Here is a 19,655-nt window from a genome sequence, read left to right as displayed (position 1 = left end):
ACAGTTGTAGATAAAGACCCATCAATGTATACTAAGGTTGATAGGACCAAAGATTAAATACTAATTTCATTTCTCAGTGTAAGCTAATGTCATTATTTAAGTTTCCGCCCACACGTGTATTAAAGCAAACCAAAACATAGGACACAAGGACACGAGCACTGGCGGATTCAAGTGTCCACCTCATATTTTTGGTGATAGTTCATATTTTAAAAAATGGATAGTCATAATCATAGTCATCCCGGCACATACATGTTACCATGTTCTTCTGCACATTACTGGTAACTGATTGCACATTACATGCAATTGCACTATTTATGTACATTCTTTATATTTATATCCTTATTCTATAAATTTGGGATTTTAATATTTGTATTTTTTACACTTTATTTCTTAATTTTTTTTACATTTTGTTAGATGTGTTGTGGGACTGATACCTGCTGCTATAACACCGGAATTTCCCAGTTTGGGATCAACAAAGTACATCTATCCATCTATCTATCTATCTATCTTTTCTACCTATCTATCTATCTATAATGAAAAGATTTGTAATCTGTATTAAACTCATTGTTTTTATCCATCATTGCTCTGACCACCACAAGATGCTTGGATCAAAATATCTGTCCAAACATAACAGGGGAAACACCAATATTTAGAAGTGTTCTCTCTACTGTATTGCCTCAAAATGTCGCCAAGTGAAACAGTGAAGAAATGGCAACAAATTACCAAATACATTACTAAAATTTAGACTAGACGAGTGAATGCTGAAAGCCTGTTGCGATTATACAACATAATTTGTTTCCACAAATGATTAGCTCTGCTGGACCTGCACGCTGTGAACTGCTATGTCATTGGGGGTTTATTTTCAAGATATCTCTACTATGGTAAATATGTGGGTCATTGTCAGGTGAAGGCCTTTAACAATGCTGACAAAATTGCCCTATCATCAGCTCCCAGAAGGCTTTTAAGAAGGCTCATTTGAAGGTTCTGACAGTCTTTTTACTCATGCAATGTTTGTAAGCATACACACATCCTTCTCTGCTTTCTCTCACCCTGATTCATATTGTGGCTCAGGATATAGAGACAATCAGCCTCTAACCTAAATGTCAGCAGTTTGAGCGCCGCTTCCCCCAGTCTGCAAGCCAATGTGTCCTTGGGCATGACATTTAATCTTAAATTGCCTCTGACAGCTCTTATATGAATGTGGTAAATAGCAGCACTATATGAAAGTGTGTATGAACGTGACTTGTTCTGTAAAGTTTTAAATAAGAGTAGAACAGCACTATATATATACAGTCCATTTACCATTCATGCATTTCCATCAAGTCGCCAGAGCTGCCTAGTATAAACGCCTGCTTCATCTTTTTACTACAGCAACTGTACTAACCACAACAGTCCACTGCATGCAACTGAGCAGAAGCACTGCGACAATATATTCCACATCCACAACATAATGTATTAGTTTGCAGGACAAGCAATGTAGGTAATTAACCTGTTCAAAATTAATGATATAGAAAGATATACTATTAATAAACATAGCTCCAATTTGTGATTTGTGCTCAACAGAAGAAAGCAGCTCAATTGGAAAAGATTAAAGCACTGACCAGCGACTCTGTCTAAAGTAGTGCCAACAATCACACACTTCACAAGCAATGGCGCCCCCACGGGGGTCCCACCAATTTCCCTGACTGACTGAGGCACTGGCTCAACAAGGAACTGCAGTTTAAGTCTCCACCACTGGGGACGCTAATGTGCGGAAAGGCGTGCAGTATGACGGAAAGTCAGCGCAAGAAGCAGAAGAAGAAACAGTGCTGCCGAAAAGTGTATTTTGGGCGCCACAGCATCACTCACCGTAAGTTAAATTCAATTGAAGAGAAACAACATTTTTCAACTTTAATCAACACTTAGTCGTCTCACACATGTTGACTCTAATTTCCCCTCTGGCTTCTCCGTTGCCAGAATCTTCTCTGTGCCACAATCCACGGACGGCAAGCTAACGCTGGCAGCTAGCCGCTTGCCGCTGCTAGATAGGTAATCGGTAGTAGTTAAGTACATTAATGCTGTAAGCAGTAACAGCCGGAGCCTTTGTGTTATCATGGCTCTCTATCATAGAAAGCTGTATGAAAATCGTCAAAGAAATTTTATGATGATTTTCATACAGCTGAGAGTTACGTTAGTGGACGTTGGTCCTAGTCTATGAGCAATGTTAGTCAGTCTGTGTGTGCTGCTGACCGTGATGTGCATTGCTTCCATGTTAATTTGCAGACAATGAAGAGAAAGTCCGCCACAACACCAATTTCGTCTTATTTTTCCAACAAGAAAGTAAGCAATGAAAAAGATCAATCGACAGTGGAGGAACTGCAGACGCGTGTGTGCCCCTGATAATGAAATGGATGGCTACGGGGCAAAATCATTTTAACAAATCTATGGTTATAGTATGTTTAGAGTGAGTGAGGACATTTAATCGTAATTGTATAAAACCTTTATGATTCACCTCTATCAGTAGTTGAGGCTAAGAATAGTCTGAATAGAAAAGTTCATAGGCCAGTATTTTAAAATCAGATTAATTGTTTTTTCCTCTTGTATCCTATCTCAGATAAGAGCAGAGGGACCGAAACAGCCACACCTGAAGGTTTTCCCCAGGACTCTTCAAGGAGAACGAAGAAGGAGCTTTAATAAGGAGCGTTACACTTTAAACAAATGGCTAGAATATTCTCAGTCCAAAGACTCTGCCTGCTGCTATGCCTGCCGGCATTTCAATCTTCCCTCTTCAGGGGATTCTGCGTTCACTTCGGTAGACGGGTTCAGTAACTGGAAGAAGGCAATGTATAAAGATGGGGGATTTGGAAGCCATGCTAAATCTGCATCACGTGTTCATGCTATGTTAGCTTGGGCAGAATATGAGAAGGCAACTGCAATCCATAGCTCTCTATCAGCGCCCTTAAATGCAGACTATCAAAAAATAGTGAGGGTAGTATAGTAGTTTGATATAGAGAATATATCAAAATTATTGCCGAAACCCTGCTTCTCACAGCGACACAACATATCCCACAGCGAGGCCATAATCAAACAGAAGGTGAGAACAGAGGTAATTTCCTGTCCATAATGGAACTTTTAGCCAAACACGGCAACCAGGTGAAAAGAAAAATGATAGGCCAACGAAATGCGACCTACCTTGGCCATAGCACACAGAACGAGATAATCAACTGTCTTGCAGAAATGGTCCGCACCTCAATAATAAGTGAGGTTTCCCAAACTGACGCTTTCAGCATTATAGTTGATGAAACAAAAGACATTAGCAAGAAGGAACAGATGTCTTTTGTATTTAGGTACTATTATGAAGGAGAAGTACGTGAAAGTTTCCTAACATTTGAGTGGCGGAGCGTCTTGATGCTGCAGGACTTCCACAAAAAGTAATACAGGTCCTGCAAAAGTATGGCCTTGATTACAAAAACCACCTTGTAGGACAAGCTTATGATGGTGCCTCTGTAATGAGTGGTAAAAACACTGGTGTGCAGGCCCGCATTAAAGTAGAGGCTCCATTAGCATTCTACGTTCACTGCAATCCTCATTGCTTGAATTTAGTGTTAGTGGACACTGTGAAAAGCATCCCCGAAGCCTACTGTTTCTTTTCTCTTCTGCAGAAGCTGTCTGTGATTGTCTCAGGGTCGTGGGTGCACCAAAGGTGGCTAGAGGTACAGAGGGAGATGTTTCCGAGGACAGACCCAAGAGAGTTGATGTAGGTACAAGTCTTGCAAGACAGTGATGGAGAGACTGCCAGCCATCATACAACTACTACAGAAATATCTGAAGACATAAATGGTGACAGAGCTGTGGAGGCAAGAGGTCTATTAGCCCAAATAGATTTGAAGTTTGTTGGCCTTCTTGTATCATTCACCAAGATCTTTGGTGAGGTAAAATTTATTTCACATGTTCTACAATCCCCACAACTCAATTTGGGCACAGCTGTTACCCTTGCTGATTCTCTTGTTGACACATTGAGCAGTCTTAGAGAGGGAGTTCTCTTTGATGAGATTGGGAGTAAACTGTGACCCTTGCAGAGTAATGCAACATAGGTGCTGCACCTCCAGGCCGTCAGGTCACGCCAGCTCTAGCCTTGCAGGGTATTACATTTCCACTCCAATTGTTCAAAAACAGGGCAAAACAGAAAAGGAGTCCTTTCGTAGAGGTTCATTCATTCCAGTTGTTGATGTGCTTCTCTCTGAGGTAAAGAGGATATTTTCTAAAGAGAACTGTGTTATAATGGAAGGCATACAGGCCTTGAATCCATGCAAGTCCCACATTTTGTGAGAAAAACACAGTGTTTGCTTTTGCTTCACAGTACAACTGCAACTCTGAGGATCTAGAATATGAGTTGCCTCAGCTTAAACAAATCCTGGAAAGGAAGAAAACTAGTGGCTTGGAAATCCCAAAGAGTTTTGATGGAGCCCTCAGTCTTACTTGCATTACCTGTGAGCACTGCGTCATGTGAGCGCAGCTTTTCTGTGCTCAAGTTAATCAAGACTCACTTGAGAAACACCATGAGCAATTAGAGAGAGTAGAATGGTCCACCTCAAAGCTGACAGTTTAATGACCCCATAAACCCCCCTCTTTTTAAAAAATAGCTGTTAATGATTCAATCTGACAGTTTAATGAATCATTTGACCTCGTATTGACCTATATTTGAACTTTTATCGAACTTTAATTGACCCCGAAATGGACGCGCACTGAACTCGCACTGAACCCTTATTGACCTGCACCTGGTTCCGGCCTTTAATCATAAACTGCAGCTGTTGTTTGATCTTGTTTTGATCTTGTTTTAACTTTTAATGTTATAGTTGTTTGTCCCATGACTTTAGTCTGCGAGAACCCCCCCCCTGCCCCTTTTTTCTCCTCTTTCCCCGGTTTTACTTTACACGTCGTAAATCCAATGTATCTTCCTCCATTAGTGCATCAAGGTGTCCTAGTTTTCCTTGACCTTCTTGCCCTAACAGCCAAGCATATATCTACCCTCCTTCCTCGAACTGCTCCGAAAAAACGTTAGTCTCTCTGTAGTCTTTGAGCCGCTTGAAACATTTTTATCAATATGGCGAAAAGAGTTGGTGTCGATACTAACGTCGTCGGGGTGCGGAGGAGACTGGAGGCGGCGAGGCGATCACTGTTGGCCACGATGACCAGCAAGACCCCGGTCACGGCCTTCAATGCAGGCTGGTCGGCGCCGAAGAAAAGAATGATCCATCTGTGTCAGATACCTAGGGCGTCTTCCACACATACCCCAAACACACACACACACACCGCACCCACACACACCTAAATGTGCTACACAAGGTGGTCAGGGGTCCCTATCATAAATCGCGAAAACAAACGACAGCTAAGTGTTTTCCTAACTCAAAGCTTCTTATCACCTCTACGTTTTGCTCTCGCACCCCTAAACACACACACACACACACACACACACACAGCACCCCCAGCGATCTCCGTTGGCCACGATGATCAGCAAGACCCGTCTGCTAAAAAATTCCATACACAACGAACAACAAATTGCTTGCAAAGCTTCTTATCAGCTCTACGTTTTGTTCTCGTAATGAAAGACGAGGGCAATCAAACTCCTCATGGGGTGATCACAGACAGCATGGATTTACAGCCAATCGCCCGCGCACACACACACACACACACACACACACATCCCCCACATGCACACACACAAAAAACTTCTCTTAAACGTGAATGCTTCATTCCCTTGGAAATTTTAAAACTTTATTATCGAGTGTTTTTTTTATTATTATTGTAACTGTTCCTTGTTGTTGTGTGATTGTGTTGTATTATAAATGTTTCTGGTTCTCAGGGATTCTAATCTAAATGAGAATGCCTGATTAAATAAAGATAAAATCTAAAATCTAGAAAATAAAAATAAGAAATAACACTTACACACTCACATTAACACCAGGAGATGTTAGCGTGCTTCAGTCTGCCCATATAAGGTTGCTTCCTGTCACCTCCTTCCTGAGCAGACATCAACGGTTCTAACCCCACATAGTTTTCCCCCAACATGAAACTGCTTTAGTGCTCTGTAAGTGACACATAGACCCTCTTCAGCCGTCACCACTGAAAAGAACACCTAAAATGGCACTTTTTAACAAACCTATCATCACCACGACACTAGCAGGTTAGCAAGTGACCCACGTTCATGTAAATCTGGGAAGGGCCCGTAATAATATATTGGTAGTAGTTGCTTACTAGAACTGAAAACATATATAAATACAAACAGGCACTGAATACTTTTTTTTCAATTTCTAGTGTTGTATTCCTTTCAAGTAAAAAAGAGAACTGAATTAGGTGATTCAGTTCTTATATATTTTGTCATGATTACTATTAGGATAAACAGTAACATGTGTAGTGGACGGGAGATCAGAAAATGGACAAAGGGATGGAGCGGGGGTGGGACGAATGCAGACCGGTCGCTGAAACACACCCACCTACTTCGAAGCTGCCCAGTTAGCTGAGGCAAGGGGGCTAAACTAACAAGTCAGTCCAAGTGCTACTCCTCGATGCGAGTAGACTCGCGCTGTTAGCCTACTGAGGGTACAAGTCGTCCCAGCAAACATTACATGTGGTAAGTAACACTGTAGCTATGCAACAACATTTTGCAACAATTGTTTATCTGTTACTGAAATTATACTACAGCTTCTTAAAAATGCATCCAAGATTTTTCTGTATTTTTCTGTAAGTGTGGTAGTTTGCACAACTATATTTTAATTTTAATACATTAAACCAAATAAACTGTAACTCGACAGAAGTTAAAGGTGATGCTTGTTGTTACTGGCATAGAGTAAATGTTTTATTGACAAAGGCTTGTAGACTTAGTTATTATTGCTGTTTATTTAATTTTTCTTTCTTTTTTTAGCACATAAGGGACATTATACCAAACAAGGAATAAGAAAATCTACAGTTCACTTCTATATGCAGACGTGGGTGTACAGCGACAAACCTTGGACATGAGTCTAGTTTTGTGGCGGAGTGAAAAGATGGTTTGTCCATCAGAAAGTAGGGCATGTATAAAAATGTTGTTAAGTCTATTGTTATTATTATTTAGGTTTATGTATGGTGAATCATAAGGTGAACTTTTATGTTATTCAAATTAATCATATGTATTTGCTATTTCCTAGAGGTAAAATTCTTGTTTGCCTGGAATCCTCTCAGAACAGAAGTTGGAACAAATGGACAAAATTGTTGAAGTAGAGATTTTCTCCCAGTGAAATGAAAAGCTGTATTGTAATCACAGATTTTCTGGCTTTTCACCTTTTTTGTATATCTCTTATCCAGGAATTACAAAAACTGAAGCATGCATTTAAAAGTACATTCAAGTCTTACTAGATTAACTAATGCTGTATTGTAATAACCGATTTTCTGGTTTTTCCACCTTTTTTGTAGATCTCTTATCAAAGAGTTACAAAAACTGAAGCATGCAAGTTATTAAATATTACTATTAATTACATTTCTCTTTCCTAAAGAATAAACAGACAAACAGAATGTGGAGAACAGTCAATATAGTGATTTACAACTTGTTGCAAAGGTTTGTCATATTTTGTTTTTAACTGTTTGCAAATAAAAACTATAGGTGAAGGAAACTTATGTATTCTTCCTTTGTGATGTTTTACTTAAGATTGGTTAACAACCTCTTGTTTCATGATTGTAAAAAGGATTTGTAATGTTTGTATACAGTTTCCACTCACGTTAACCATGTTTGTGATGAGACAAGAAAAGTGTGGGGTTGCTTTTAACAGAATAAAAGATCAATTCATCGTGAGTGAATTTAATACGATTTGTTTTTTTCATTCTTAGGAACCACATACAACACATCCATTCGAGTGGTACTTACAAGATCGAGTGGTACTCTAATCAAGATGCCCACGTCTGTTACCTGCAACCATTTAGGAACTGTTGAGGACTCACTGAAAAGAAGTTCACAATTTAGAGGAATTGCAAACAATACAAATGACAGAGAGGTTGTTGTTGTAAGAGATGGGAAAGCTATCAATTCACACTTTCCATGTAGCTCAATTAAAGATGAGCATTTAACTATCAAGTATATCAATACTGTAGGTAAGCCAAGGCAACCTGGGAGTGTCTCTGTTCGCCCCTGCAGTAAGGGGTCCTCTGATGATCTTGTGACATTTAGTGTGTTATCAAAGGGGGGTAAAAATATAGTGAAAATCATGAGAAACCCTGCACTAAAAACACTCGTTCAGGAAATTACTGTTTATGCATACAAAGGAGAAAAAGTAAAGCAATCTCTTAGACGTGATGGTCGTTTTCTGAATATTATTTTTAAAAAGAACTGTGTGCTCTCTCACATAGTTACTGAAGTTAACACAGAAATGTCCAATCTTGTCGACAACCTTGATGGTGCAACTTACAAAATCATTCTGCTCAAAAAGAGTTTACCAGAAAGTCTTGAGGATGATTACATGTCAAATGTGTCTCAGGGGTTTTACTCCGATGAAAACCAGAATCCTTCACAAGCGAGGACAACAAACGAGTCAGGGAATAAAGAAGAAACCAAAGACATTCGAATCTTTAATGATGGATGAAAAGTTTAGTTATCGATGCTGATAAAGAGTCTTTGTATTAAATCCAACGACAAAGTGTTCTCATGTTGCTTGATTGGTAAAAATATTAATTTGGCCTTTTTGCATCGGGGAAACATCAAACTTTCCTGGCGTGTCAGTAAATTCACCTTTACAGTGACAGCAAAGAGCAAGCTGTGCTCTAATCAGGTATTAAATAATGTATTGTTATATAATGTCATATAATGTAATGCATGTTAAGGTATTATGGTCAATACACCGGTTTAAACTAATATGGTGCTTGATTCTTTGTAAGATATGAAAGTAAACAATTTCTTGGTTCACGGCCGGTAAAATGATTTGTAATGTTTGTATACATTTTCCTCTCACTTTAACCATGTTTGTGATGAGACAAGACAAGTGTGGGGTTGCTTTTAACAGAATAAAAGATATTTCATCTTGAGTGAACTGAATGACATTTTTCTTTCTTAGGCTTGTGGAGCCCAAGTGATGTTTTTTCTGAAAGTCTGTGAAAAGTTTGAACGGCTTTGCCTTTTGTTGGAGTGTTGGAAGGGTAGTTCGTCTGGCGGAGTGTTTCCTCTGCGGGTGACTGTTCGTTGGGATCTGCTTGGAGGTGAGAGCCCAGAGCATAGGCGGATGCGTGTCGCTGCTGCAACCAGACGAGAAGGGTGAAGCTTGGAGCGTTGGGCGATATGGATTATTGATCCCAATGCGAGACAGCCAGTGAGGTGGGAGAACCGGAGATGGGGAATATTCCGGGACATCAGGAGTGTCCCAATCATTTTCAAACAAGTCGTTGTCTGAAGGATTGAAGAGAAGTTCGTGGTCGGTGGCGTACAGTAAGCGTGTTGCACGTCTGTCTCCGTTCATGTGAGAACTCAGTCAAAGAGGGAGGAAACTGAACAAGGAAGCTTAAGTACTTTCTGTGTGGAAATGAGGTGCATTTGAGGCGTGGTCCCTGCTCCCAAACTTAGTTATTAAACTTCTTATTTGGGGTGGCATTATGTTGAAAGGTATGAGAAATGGACGTGGTTTGCTAATGCAGCTGTGCAAGTGAGAGGTGACGGTGTTGCTAGTGTGAAGCCTGCATTTAAAGTAGGATCTGAGACAAAATGTGGGATTAGGGGTGTAGAAGGAACGTAGGAAATGTAGGATGTTAGCCGATAGAACCGCTGAGGCCCGAAACAAGAGAATAGGAAGGGATGCATGTGCTCAGGTTGTTTGTGATTGAGGTAAGAAAAAGGAGGGATGCGTGTGCTCGAAAGATGAGCTGATTTGTATTACAACTACCAGTCAGAGCAATTCCGTGAAAACTATCTTTGCAAAACCGGTTTATTCTTCATCTTAACATAAACATATTCGAATTTGCACTGCTTTTGACAAAGACTGTGGGGGGTTGAATTTTGTTCCTTTTTACGTATTATACTGTAGTTTCACCACACAATTTCACCACACATAGCTTCACTACTGAAAAATCCTGTTTTTGAACCATGTATGCTATCTGTTTTCTGTTGATGTTTCATTGTATCCCTGTATATGATGTATCATTTTTATAAAAAAAACATAATTAGTATTATTGGCGGTCACAATCTTTTACTCTGATTAGCAGAGAGGTTTGATCTGATTGCCCCCTTGATGCCTGGCTATGGTCGAGAGGGCATTTACACCTTCAGGGGTGCCGTCCTGGAGACTGGACGCTTGTGCTTTGAGGCAGGGTCCAAATTAACTGAGCTCGATGCGCTTTGATTTCTGTTTGCAATTTTATTGTCTTTTCTTTTAAGTGCTTGGTGTTTCAAGACCTGTCCCAGTCTTTATCTTTTATTAATAATTGTGTGTTGAACAAGTCAACCAAAGTGAGAAAGTGTCGTGGAAATTTGTCTATCCTCCCCAGAGAAACTGTTAAGACGAGTCTTCTCAGGCACCATGAAAGGCCATGAGAAGGTCGTTGGTAACCTTCAGTAGTGCTATCTAAACCCTGACTGAATGTCTTCAAGTAGACTATTCCTGTTTAAATAGTCACATAACTGGTTAGCAACAGATTTTTCAAGGATTTTAGAGATAAAGGGGAGGTTTGATATGGGTCTATAATTAGCTAAGTTATCTAGAGTCAGCTTTTTAAACAGAGGTTTAACTACTGCCACCTTAAAGGCCTTTGGTACGTAGCCTGTTAATAGAGATAAATTGATCTGATTTAAAATGTAACCAGCTTAAAGAGCCTTGATGGAATTGGGATCCAAGCCAAATTGTTGGCTTGGATGAAGTGACCGATGAAGTCAGCTCAGCCAGATATATAGGGGAAAAGCAATCTAAATATAAATTAGTTGATACTGTTGGTTCAGAGGCTACTGTACAGTGTCTGTGCTATTAGTGGGAAGAAGCTGATCAATTTTTTCTCTGATGGTAATAATCTTATTAGTAAAGAGAATTGATGCAACATGGAGAGAGATGCAAGGAACGCTGCCAATTACTGGAGACAGGTAATTGAGCATATTGTTAATGTCACAATCACTCTGGCCACTTGCAATCTGGCCTTTAGAGGACACATGGAGATCCTTGGACAGTCCAACAGTGGGAACTTTGCATGTTACGATCCGGTTCTGAAAGAACTTGTTGAGCGACCACAAGGTTCTGTTAAATACTTGAGTCCTGCTGTTCAAAATTAAAAGAATTAATATACTTGCAAAGTGGGTGCAGTGCGATATTCAAGGAGAAATAAACAGTGCTCCGTTTTTTTCTGTTATCATGGACACCACCTAAGATATTTCCAAAAGAGACCAGCTGAGCCAAGTGTATACATATGTGACAATCCAGGGGGATGAAAACAGCATCGCCAAAGATATCTTCAAACAAATGGGCATTTTTGGGTGAACAATCCTGGGCAGCATATAAAGTAACGGCTTTGACCTGAGCAAATTTCGGGGGCAGGGATACGATGGTGCGGCTTACATGAGTGGGGTCCATTCAGGTGTCCAAGCCAGAATCATGGAAATAGAACTGCTTGCCAAATATGTGCACTATACTGCACATAACTTAAATCTGACACTGAATGACAGATAATATTGAGGCTCTTTATACTTTTTTCAGCCAAAGTATTAAGAGATGGTCACTCCTTTCTGGTATCATTTCATCTGAACTTTCAGAGCATGGCAATGTCACACTGAAACATCTCTGCCCCACCAGGTGGTCCTCAAGGTCTGGTGCCCTTGCTGCCCTTATATATACCATTACGTAGACGTCATGAAAGCTCTGACAAAAATCGCATGTGACGTCACCCATTGGTTTCTGCAGGCCGGTTTTGAAGCCCAAAGTGGGCGGTTCCGCAAAGGCTCAGTGCTGCCATGTTGGCAGGGCCCGACTCCTCCCTTACCCGGCTAATCCATATATGGACAAAGAGGCGGGCCAAATACAGACCTGTCGCTGAAACACGCCCACCTATCTCAAAGCTTCCAATTAGCTGAGGCTAAGGAGCTAAGCTAATAAGCTAGGCTAAGTGTGAGCCGGCTAGTGCCGCAGCCTTGAGGCTGCACCGGGTCGGTACTGACTGCGGTAACATGAGCTCCGGTACCAGTCGTCCCAGCCAACATTACATGTGGAAAGTAAGACTGGAACTATAAAACAACATTTGAAAGTAAAATGTTACTGAAATTATAATAGTCTTAAAAATTACTCTTTTAAAATTTGTATAAGTGGTAGTTTGCACCGCTATATTTTGATTCTAATAACTAAATCAAATAAAAGTTAACTAAACAGAAGTCACATGTGATGGTTAGTGTTCTTGGCATGCAGTTAATGTTTTATTGACACTGGCTTGTAGAAGCCTGACCGCATGGTCTTCTGAAGAAAGGGACGCCAAGACCCCTGGACCCCCGCGGCGAGCTGCGGTGACCCTGCGCAGGTCTCGGACCCGAGATTCTGATCCGAAGTTAACTTTGTCCCCGATCTCTCCTTTGTAAGAGTCACATGTTTCAAGGTAGCCGCCATTTAACTTGAGGTCTCACGCCCCACCTTTCTTTGGCGAAACGTGACGTCCCCGGTCACGTCTGCAATTTTTTTCCTCCTCCCCTCTTCACGGTGGGGAGGATATGATATGATATCATATTGGTATATATCAATCATATATATATATATATATGACTAAATTAATTTTCATTTATTGACCTTGATTTTTTGTAATTGCATTATTATATGCTCTGTAGCACTTTGAGATTGCTGCAATGTAAAGTGCAATATAAATAAAATGTATTATTATTATTATTATGATTGGTAGCTTAGCTTATAATAGACATTTATTGATAAAAAGTAGTATTGATTGTAAATTGATAATGCTGTTATACTTAAAAGAGAAGTTGTTTGTGTTATTTGCATGTACATTGTGATATTGGCTGGTTGACAGAGTCAGTGCTCGAATTCACACTTTCAGTTCACTCCATAAATGCTCATATCTACTAGATATGAACATTTTGAGGGAACACCTTTAATTCTTGAGACTGAATTAACGATTTGGTTATTGATCACGGTGGTGGTTCCCTGTTGCTGTTAACATTGATTAATAAGCTCTATTGATTTTCATAATTCATAATTATCTTTGCTAATTATAAATTATTGCTGATAACCAAATTATCCCAAACCCATTGCACAACAGCAATGTAATTGTTACCCCACTATAACGACTTTATCTGTGCTAATTACTAGCTCAGATAAAAAGTCTGCAAATTCAGATAAAAATTAAGAGTAAGGGCCACGATATACGACTAGAATAACTCTTTTTTTGACATTTCCAGCTCAGGTGTATGAGTCTAAGAGTTAAGCTTTCAAATGAGTTAAAGCTATTTTTGCGTTGGGGGTTAATAAATAAGTCTGATTGGAAAATTGCTGCTACCCCTCCTCCTCGGCCTGTGGTCCGAGGAATATGAGTATTATTATAAGTGGGAGTTGTTGAATCATTTAAACTAACTTATTCTTCTGACTGTAGCCAGGGTACAGTCATACAGAATAAATCAAAATGATGATCAGTTATCACTAATAAAGATTTAGATGGGAGTGACTTTATATTTAATAATCCACATTTAATCTATATATTTTGTGGTTCTTTTATTGTATTAGTGTTGCTTTTTAGATGGTTAGAATGTGTCACACCTCTCTTATTTACTTTTGGTTTAGATAGTTGAAGTTGTCGGGCAGACAGTTTCTATAGGGTGTTGTGGGGATGAATGTCTGGACTGTCATGGTTTTGACTGTCTAGGTTAACTCAGTGAGGTTTCTAGAAATGAGAGCTGCACCATCTAAGGTAGGATGACCAGCATAAGACCAGGTTTTCTCCAAAAGGTGCACCAATTATCTATGAAGCTGAACCTGTTATCTGGACACCACCTCAACACCCAGCGGTTTAATGAGGACGTGCGGCTGTACATGTCGTCACTAGTGAGGTTGGGCAGGGGTCCAGAGAAAACTACAAAGTCCGACAGTTTTTGAATGTGAACACATTGAATCAATATTTACGTTTTTGACCTCCGATTTGCGTATTCAGGTGTCATTACTGCCGACGTTTAAAGAAGCTACACTGGAACGCCTCGCGCCGGCTAGTGGGACTGGCTAACAGTATCAGCTAATGACTGAGAGCCGAGACTGAGCCTTTCCTCCACCGTGCCAAATAAACTACACTTTCTACATGTACCATTATCGCTGAAGGAGGCAGAAGAGTAACAAAAAATTGAGCACACAGAGCAAGAGAGAGAGGGAGAGGGAGAAGCCATAGTTTGCCACTGTGGCTAACTAGATAAGCTAAATAGCTGAGCTACAACGAAGAGAGATAAGACCGAGTAGCCAGCTGTCAGTTACCAAGCGAGTCGCTAAAAGAGGAAGAGAACTGTAAGTGATTCGACTTAACAAGGGTGAGTGTATATTTAGTCAATAGGCAGCCTTGGGGTCCGCCGAACATCAGTTGAAATGGAGCAAAGCCAGTGGTTTCATGCACCGTAGCATTGTATGAGCAGCTGGGGCCATCTGTGCTTGGCTTTTGGGGGAAGGGCTCTGATCATGTTTAAAAGCGTGCGGGTGAATCTCTAAACTGCTCCATTGCCCATGGGGTGATATAGTGTTGTATGAGATTTTCTAATACCGGCAACAAGAAGCATCTCTGCTATCAGACTGCTTTCGAAGTTGGCACCCTGATCTGAGTGAACACGTTCTGGAAAGCCTTAAATACAGAAGAAATTTGCCAGAGTTGTTGCGCAACAGCCTTAGCCGACTGGTTGGGACAGAGGTAGGCTTGGGCTAGCTTGGTGAAATGGTCAGTAACCACAAGCACATCAAGGGACTTGTTGGAAGAGTCCTCAGCTGACCAAAAGTCTATGCAGACCAGATCGAGAGGCCTGGAGTTTGTAACACTCTCGAGTGGCGCCCTAGCTTCAGGTTTAGGACATGCTGAACACACAGCGATGACAGCACCACACAAACTCTTTCACGTCTCTCTAAATCCCATGCCAGTAGAATCTTTGCCTAGTCAGGTAGAGGTCTTTGGCCTTGGTGGCCTGCCTCATCATGCACACATCCTAGAACTTGCTCTCAGTGTAGCGGGCATGACATACTGGTAGGTCTTCCTATTTGTAACCATAACTTTTGAGACACGATACAATACACCTGACTTGATGGTGAGTTTATCCCAATGTCTGAGTAGCTGCAGAGCATCAACAGGCTCATGTGCACGCTCTTGATGGGCATCTCTGACGCTCCACAAACTGAAGCACACGACACAAACAGGGGTCTGCATGCTGCATAGCCATCAGCTTGTCTTTCGGCAGGGGACGGACATCCGACAACTCACGCTGTTGAATGGACTGAACCAGCTGAAGCAAAAGGAAGGCTTGGGGTGCAAGAGCTCCTGATCCAAAGACTGCTCCAGTACAACAGACACTGCCTGCAAAGGGATGCAGGGATTCAGGGGCAGATCCACTGGGGCCCAAAAAGCCACAGCTAAATGATGTTGCATCTGCTCGGGACTGGTAGGTTGTTGGACTGACGAAAAGCATCTTGCACAGATTCAGAGTTCAAGGCATTTGGCTTTTCCAGTAGCCCACCATAAGGGACGTTCGTGAGGCGATGGAGCATACTAGGTCACAGAAAGGGCTGTCGGCTCAGAGTGTCTGCAACAACATTCCTAGGACCGGGAATGGACTTGATTTCAAAGTCAAATGGTTCAAGTTCGCCACCCACCTCTGTTCACAGGCATCAAGTTTGATCAGTCCACACAGTGAGTGACCTCTCAACCAGTGGCTGAACTTATCACACACCGCCCATGTCATCGCCAGGAACTCTAGCCTGTGGGATGGATAGCGTTACTGGGCATAGTTAAGGGCAAAAGCTATCGGTCGTGCAATGCCATCACCCTCAACCAGTTGGGATAACACAGCCCCAAGGCCACAATTAGAGGCATCAATGGACAGCAAAAAAAGGCCTACTGAATGAAGTGACACTTTTTGGGAGCTAGCTTCAAGTTGTGCACCTTTAACCTTTCAAACACCATCTCCAGTTTTGCAGAGCTAGATGTCTGTTTGGGGGGGGACGGGGGGGGACGGGACGAGAATGTCATCTAGGTAACACAGAAGACTCAGGACGTTCTAGACCCTAAAGATGGCCATCATCATTCTGATGCTGCAGAGAAATTGTGGGAGCCTGTTGTACTAAAAGGAAAGATGAACGCTTTGAATTTCTTATCCTCCTCATGGACCTCTACATTGTAGTATCCAGAGGTCAAGTCCATGGTCAAGAAGAAAGCATTCCCTCCTAAAGCAGCCAGGCATCCGCTTGGTGAGGCAGGGGATGTGCATCTTTGATCGTGCGTGCATTCAGCCAACGAAAGTCCATACAAAGGCGCAGATCCCCAGTCCTCTTCCAAACCAGTACAAGCGGTGAAGCGTACTCACTTGTGTTTTTCCTTATGATGTCTCGCTCTTCCATCTCACTAAAAGCCATCCGTAGCTTCTAATAATGTGAAAGAGACAGCCGACGATAAGGCAGTCTGAAGGGTCTGCTGTCACTCAGCCGGATGCGGTGACCAAATCTTTGGTTTTTCCACAATCCAGACTGGGGGGGGGGGAGATGGACTCGTACTCAGCCAACAGATCAACCAGCTTAGCTTTCCAGAATGGAGACAGATGACTGGAGTCAATATCAATGTCCTGCAGTCCCAGATCACATAGTACTGAACTGCTAGGTCTGGTGTTAGGAGGCAACGGTCAATCTCTTTCACTGCCAGTGTCAGTTTGGTCAACAGTCCTGGTCACAGTGCATTTCACATCGTCAGCTGAGTCATTCACATACAAATAGTCACTGTCAAAGACCTCAAGTGCGGTACATGGAGACACGTCAGCAATCTTGCAGTTACGTCTCAAAATCACTGGCTTGTTGAGAGGGTTAATGACTCTCATGCGGACCCATCCATCGCCCCATAATGGCGTTACAGTCCGTCTCTCCATAACCGTCCTAGGCATCTTCCCTGACTCACTTGGCTCCACAATGACAGTGCTGCCGGCAGAGAGGAACTTATGGCTAGGCAGACGACCCCATACTAGGTGTTCTTTCATGGGTTCCAAAGTCACAGCATGTTTCAACTTGACAGTGCCTACCTTACTGCCTCTCCATTTCTCCACAGTGGCCTACAGCTGCAGCAGGGCTCTATCTTCACCTGAAGAATGATCTGAAAGGGAAATATTTTCCCAGATATCCCCAGAAGTCTTCAGCATGCAAATGAGATGTTTAATCATATTGCTTCGAAGTATTACTTCATCACTCTGACCATCCACAATCAGTGTGGGTACTGAGATTTGGCAGTCATGCACTTTCACCTGAAGATCACATACACCGACAGGGTTCTTCCTCAACCCTCCAGATCCAATCAGAACCACTGATATTGGAGTGATGGAGTCAGGAGAAACAACATTGGCCTGCTCCAGCAGGGCCAGTATGCGCGGACTCTGGGAACAGGCCATTGAGCCACTGCCCAGCAGCATTATTGATCGACACGTTGGTGTAGAAAAGATCATCTGTCGCAGAAAGTCTGTGTGTTCTGAAATATCACTGTGGATTCACTACTCTCTGAAGCACAGAACTGAGAGTCTGGCCCTTCACTAGTCCCCTCCCTGTGTGGGCTAGCTAGTTTCCCTTCTGAGTGGGAGAACTGGATTGAACAGCAGGTGAGTCAGAAACAAGTGTGGCAGAAGTCACTGCCTGATGTCCCAGAGCATGACAGTGGAAGCAGAGACGCTCAGTCCGGCAGTGAGATACAGTGTCATGGTTGTCACTGCCAAAAATGACACAGGGGCGCGACCACCATTTCTTGATCTTGGGAGCCTGGAATGTTGAAAGGACTCCCGATTCAAGTAAGTGTTCCAGAACAGTTATAAAATGTTCAAGTGACTGACATTCACTGGTCAGTGGCCTACCAGCTGCAGCTGGCTGTGGAACAGGGGCAGGGGGGATCATTGTAGTTTGATCAATTGCTGGAGATGCTTTTTGCTGTGGTTTTCATCCACCTGCACTTGAACAACAGTGGCAGTCCACTCCCCAAGTAGCTTGCAGCTGAAGACGAGAGAGAGTTCAGTATCAGGACAGTGAGTGATGAACATTTCACACTTCCTATCCGGTGTCACCTCAGCGCACTATTCTCCCAGCCAGCTCCCCCTACCGTCCAGGTCTGTCAGTGCTCCCACAGGTAAGAAATGTTTTGGGGAGAATATTCTTAATCTGAATTACTAATATTAGGTGATCTTAACTTGGACTGGCTCACTGACAGCTCCAAAGAAACTCAAAGAACACTGCCTAGAACTTAGACATAGAACTCAACTGATAGATTCACATACCAGACCAAATTTGAAAAACCCTCAAAAATTCACACTAAAATTCTAGAAACTTTGGTCAATTCTCAATTACGCAACTTCATTAGCTCCCAGAACATCCTTAATCTGCAGCAGGCTGGATTTCGCCCGGTCACAGTACAATTGCAGCCACAGCCTCAGTCATTAATGACATAGTCACATCTCTTGATAATAAACAATATTGTGCACATTTATTTATTGATCTCTCCAAAGCATTTGATTCAGTTGATCATGACATCCTTCTTCGCAAATTTAAGTCCTCTGGTTTAGATGAAAACACAATAAAATGGTTCCGCTCTTACCTCTCAGGAAGAACCCAGACTGTTGTGGCTGAAGGTAACCAGTCAAGTAAACTTGTCATCAAAAATGGGATGCCACAGGGCTCAATCCTTGGACCATTGCTTTTTACCATATATATAAATAACATGATTCTACCCAACCAAAACTTCAATGTTAATTTCTCCTCGTCCACTACAGACCTAAATTACCCACCAACTATAAACTAAATTGCGCTAACTAAATATTTCATGAGTTGAATTTTACAAATACTAAGGAATCTTGCTTGATAGCAAACTTTTATTCAAAACCCACATTCATAATCTGGTTCAGAATTAAAAAATCTAAATTGGTTTTCTATATAGAATTAAAGGTTGTCTCCTAACATCAAGTCACAAAACAATTGTACAATCAACCTTCCTGTCTGTTCTGAAGTATGGAGATATTCTTTACTGTCACATTTCACAAACAACTCTGAATCAGTTAAATCCCGCTACCACAGCGCCCTTAGGTTTATAACTAATGATAAATTCTGCACCCACTATTGTTCTCTCTATCACAATGTTGGTTGGACATCACTAGAATTAAGAAGAAATATTCACATCATGTTATTTATATATAAGGCTATACTGTTACAACAGATTATCTTACATCAGAATCAGAATCAGCTTTATTGGCCAAGCATGTGTAAACATACAAGGAATTAGACTTCGGTTACAGTACTTACACAGAAAAAGACTATCACAAACAAAACAAAGACAGCAGACCTAGACAACAAGAACATAACAATAACATTTAGTTATTATATACTGTTATAAACATAATTTTTTTTAAATATAAAGAATGTGTATGTATATATATATATATATATATATATATATATATATATATATATATACATATATATATATATATATATATA

General features: G+C 41.4%; 1 long non-coding RNA gene across 1 annotated transcript; it reads left to right on the top strand.

Annotated features, from left to right (window-relative positions):
* The first annotated feature begins 1,757 nt into the window (after nt 1-1,757).
* On the top strand, nt 1,758-7,529 carry LOC118318856. Its single transcript, XR_004795835.2, has 3 exons — nt 1,758-1,849; nt 1,957-2,028; nt 2,263-7,529. It is a non-coding gene; the product is annotated as an uncharacterized LOC118318856 (long non-coding RNA).
* The last annotated feature ends 12,126 nt before the right edge of the window (nt 7,530-19,655 follow it).

This window comes from Scophthalmus maximus, chromosome 7 (assembly GCF_022379125.1).
Source record: "Scophthalmus maximus strain ysfricsl-2021 chromosome 7, ASM2237912v1, whole genome shotgun sequence".
Lineage (NCBI taxonomy): Eukaryota > Metazoa > Chordata > Actinopteri > Pleuronectiformes > Scophthalmidae > Scophthalmus > Scophthalmus maximus.
The sequence above is the reverse complement of the archived record's forward strand: the minus strand, read 5'-3'. Positions and strand labels throughout refer to the sequence as shown.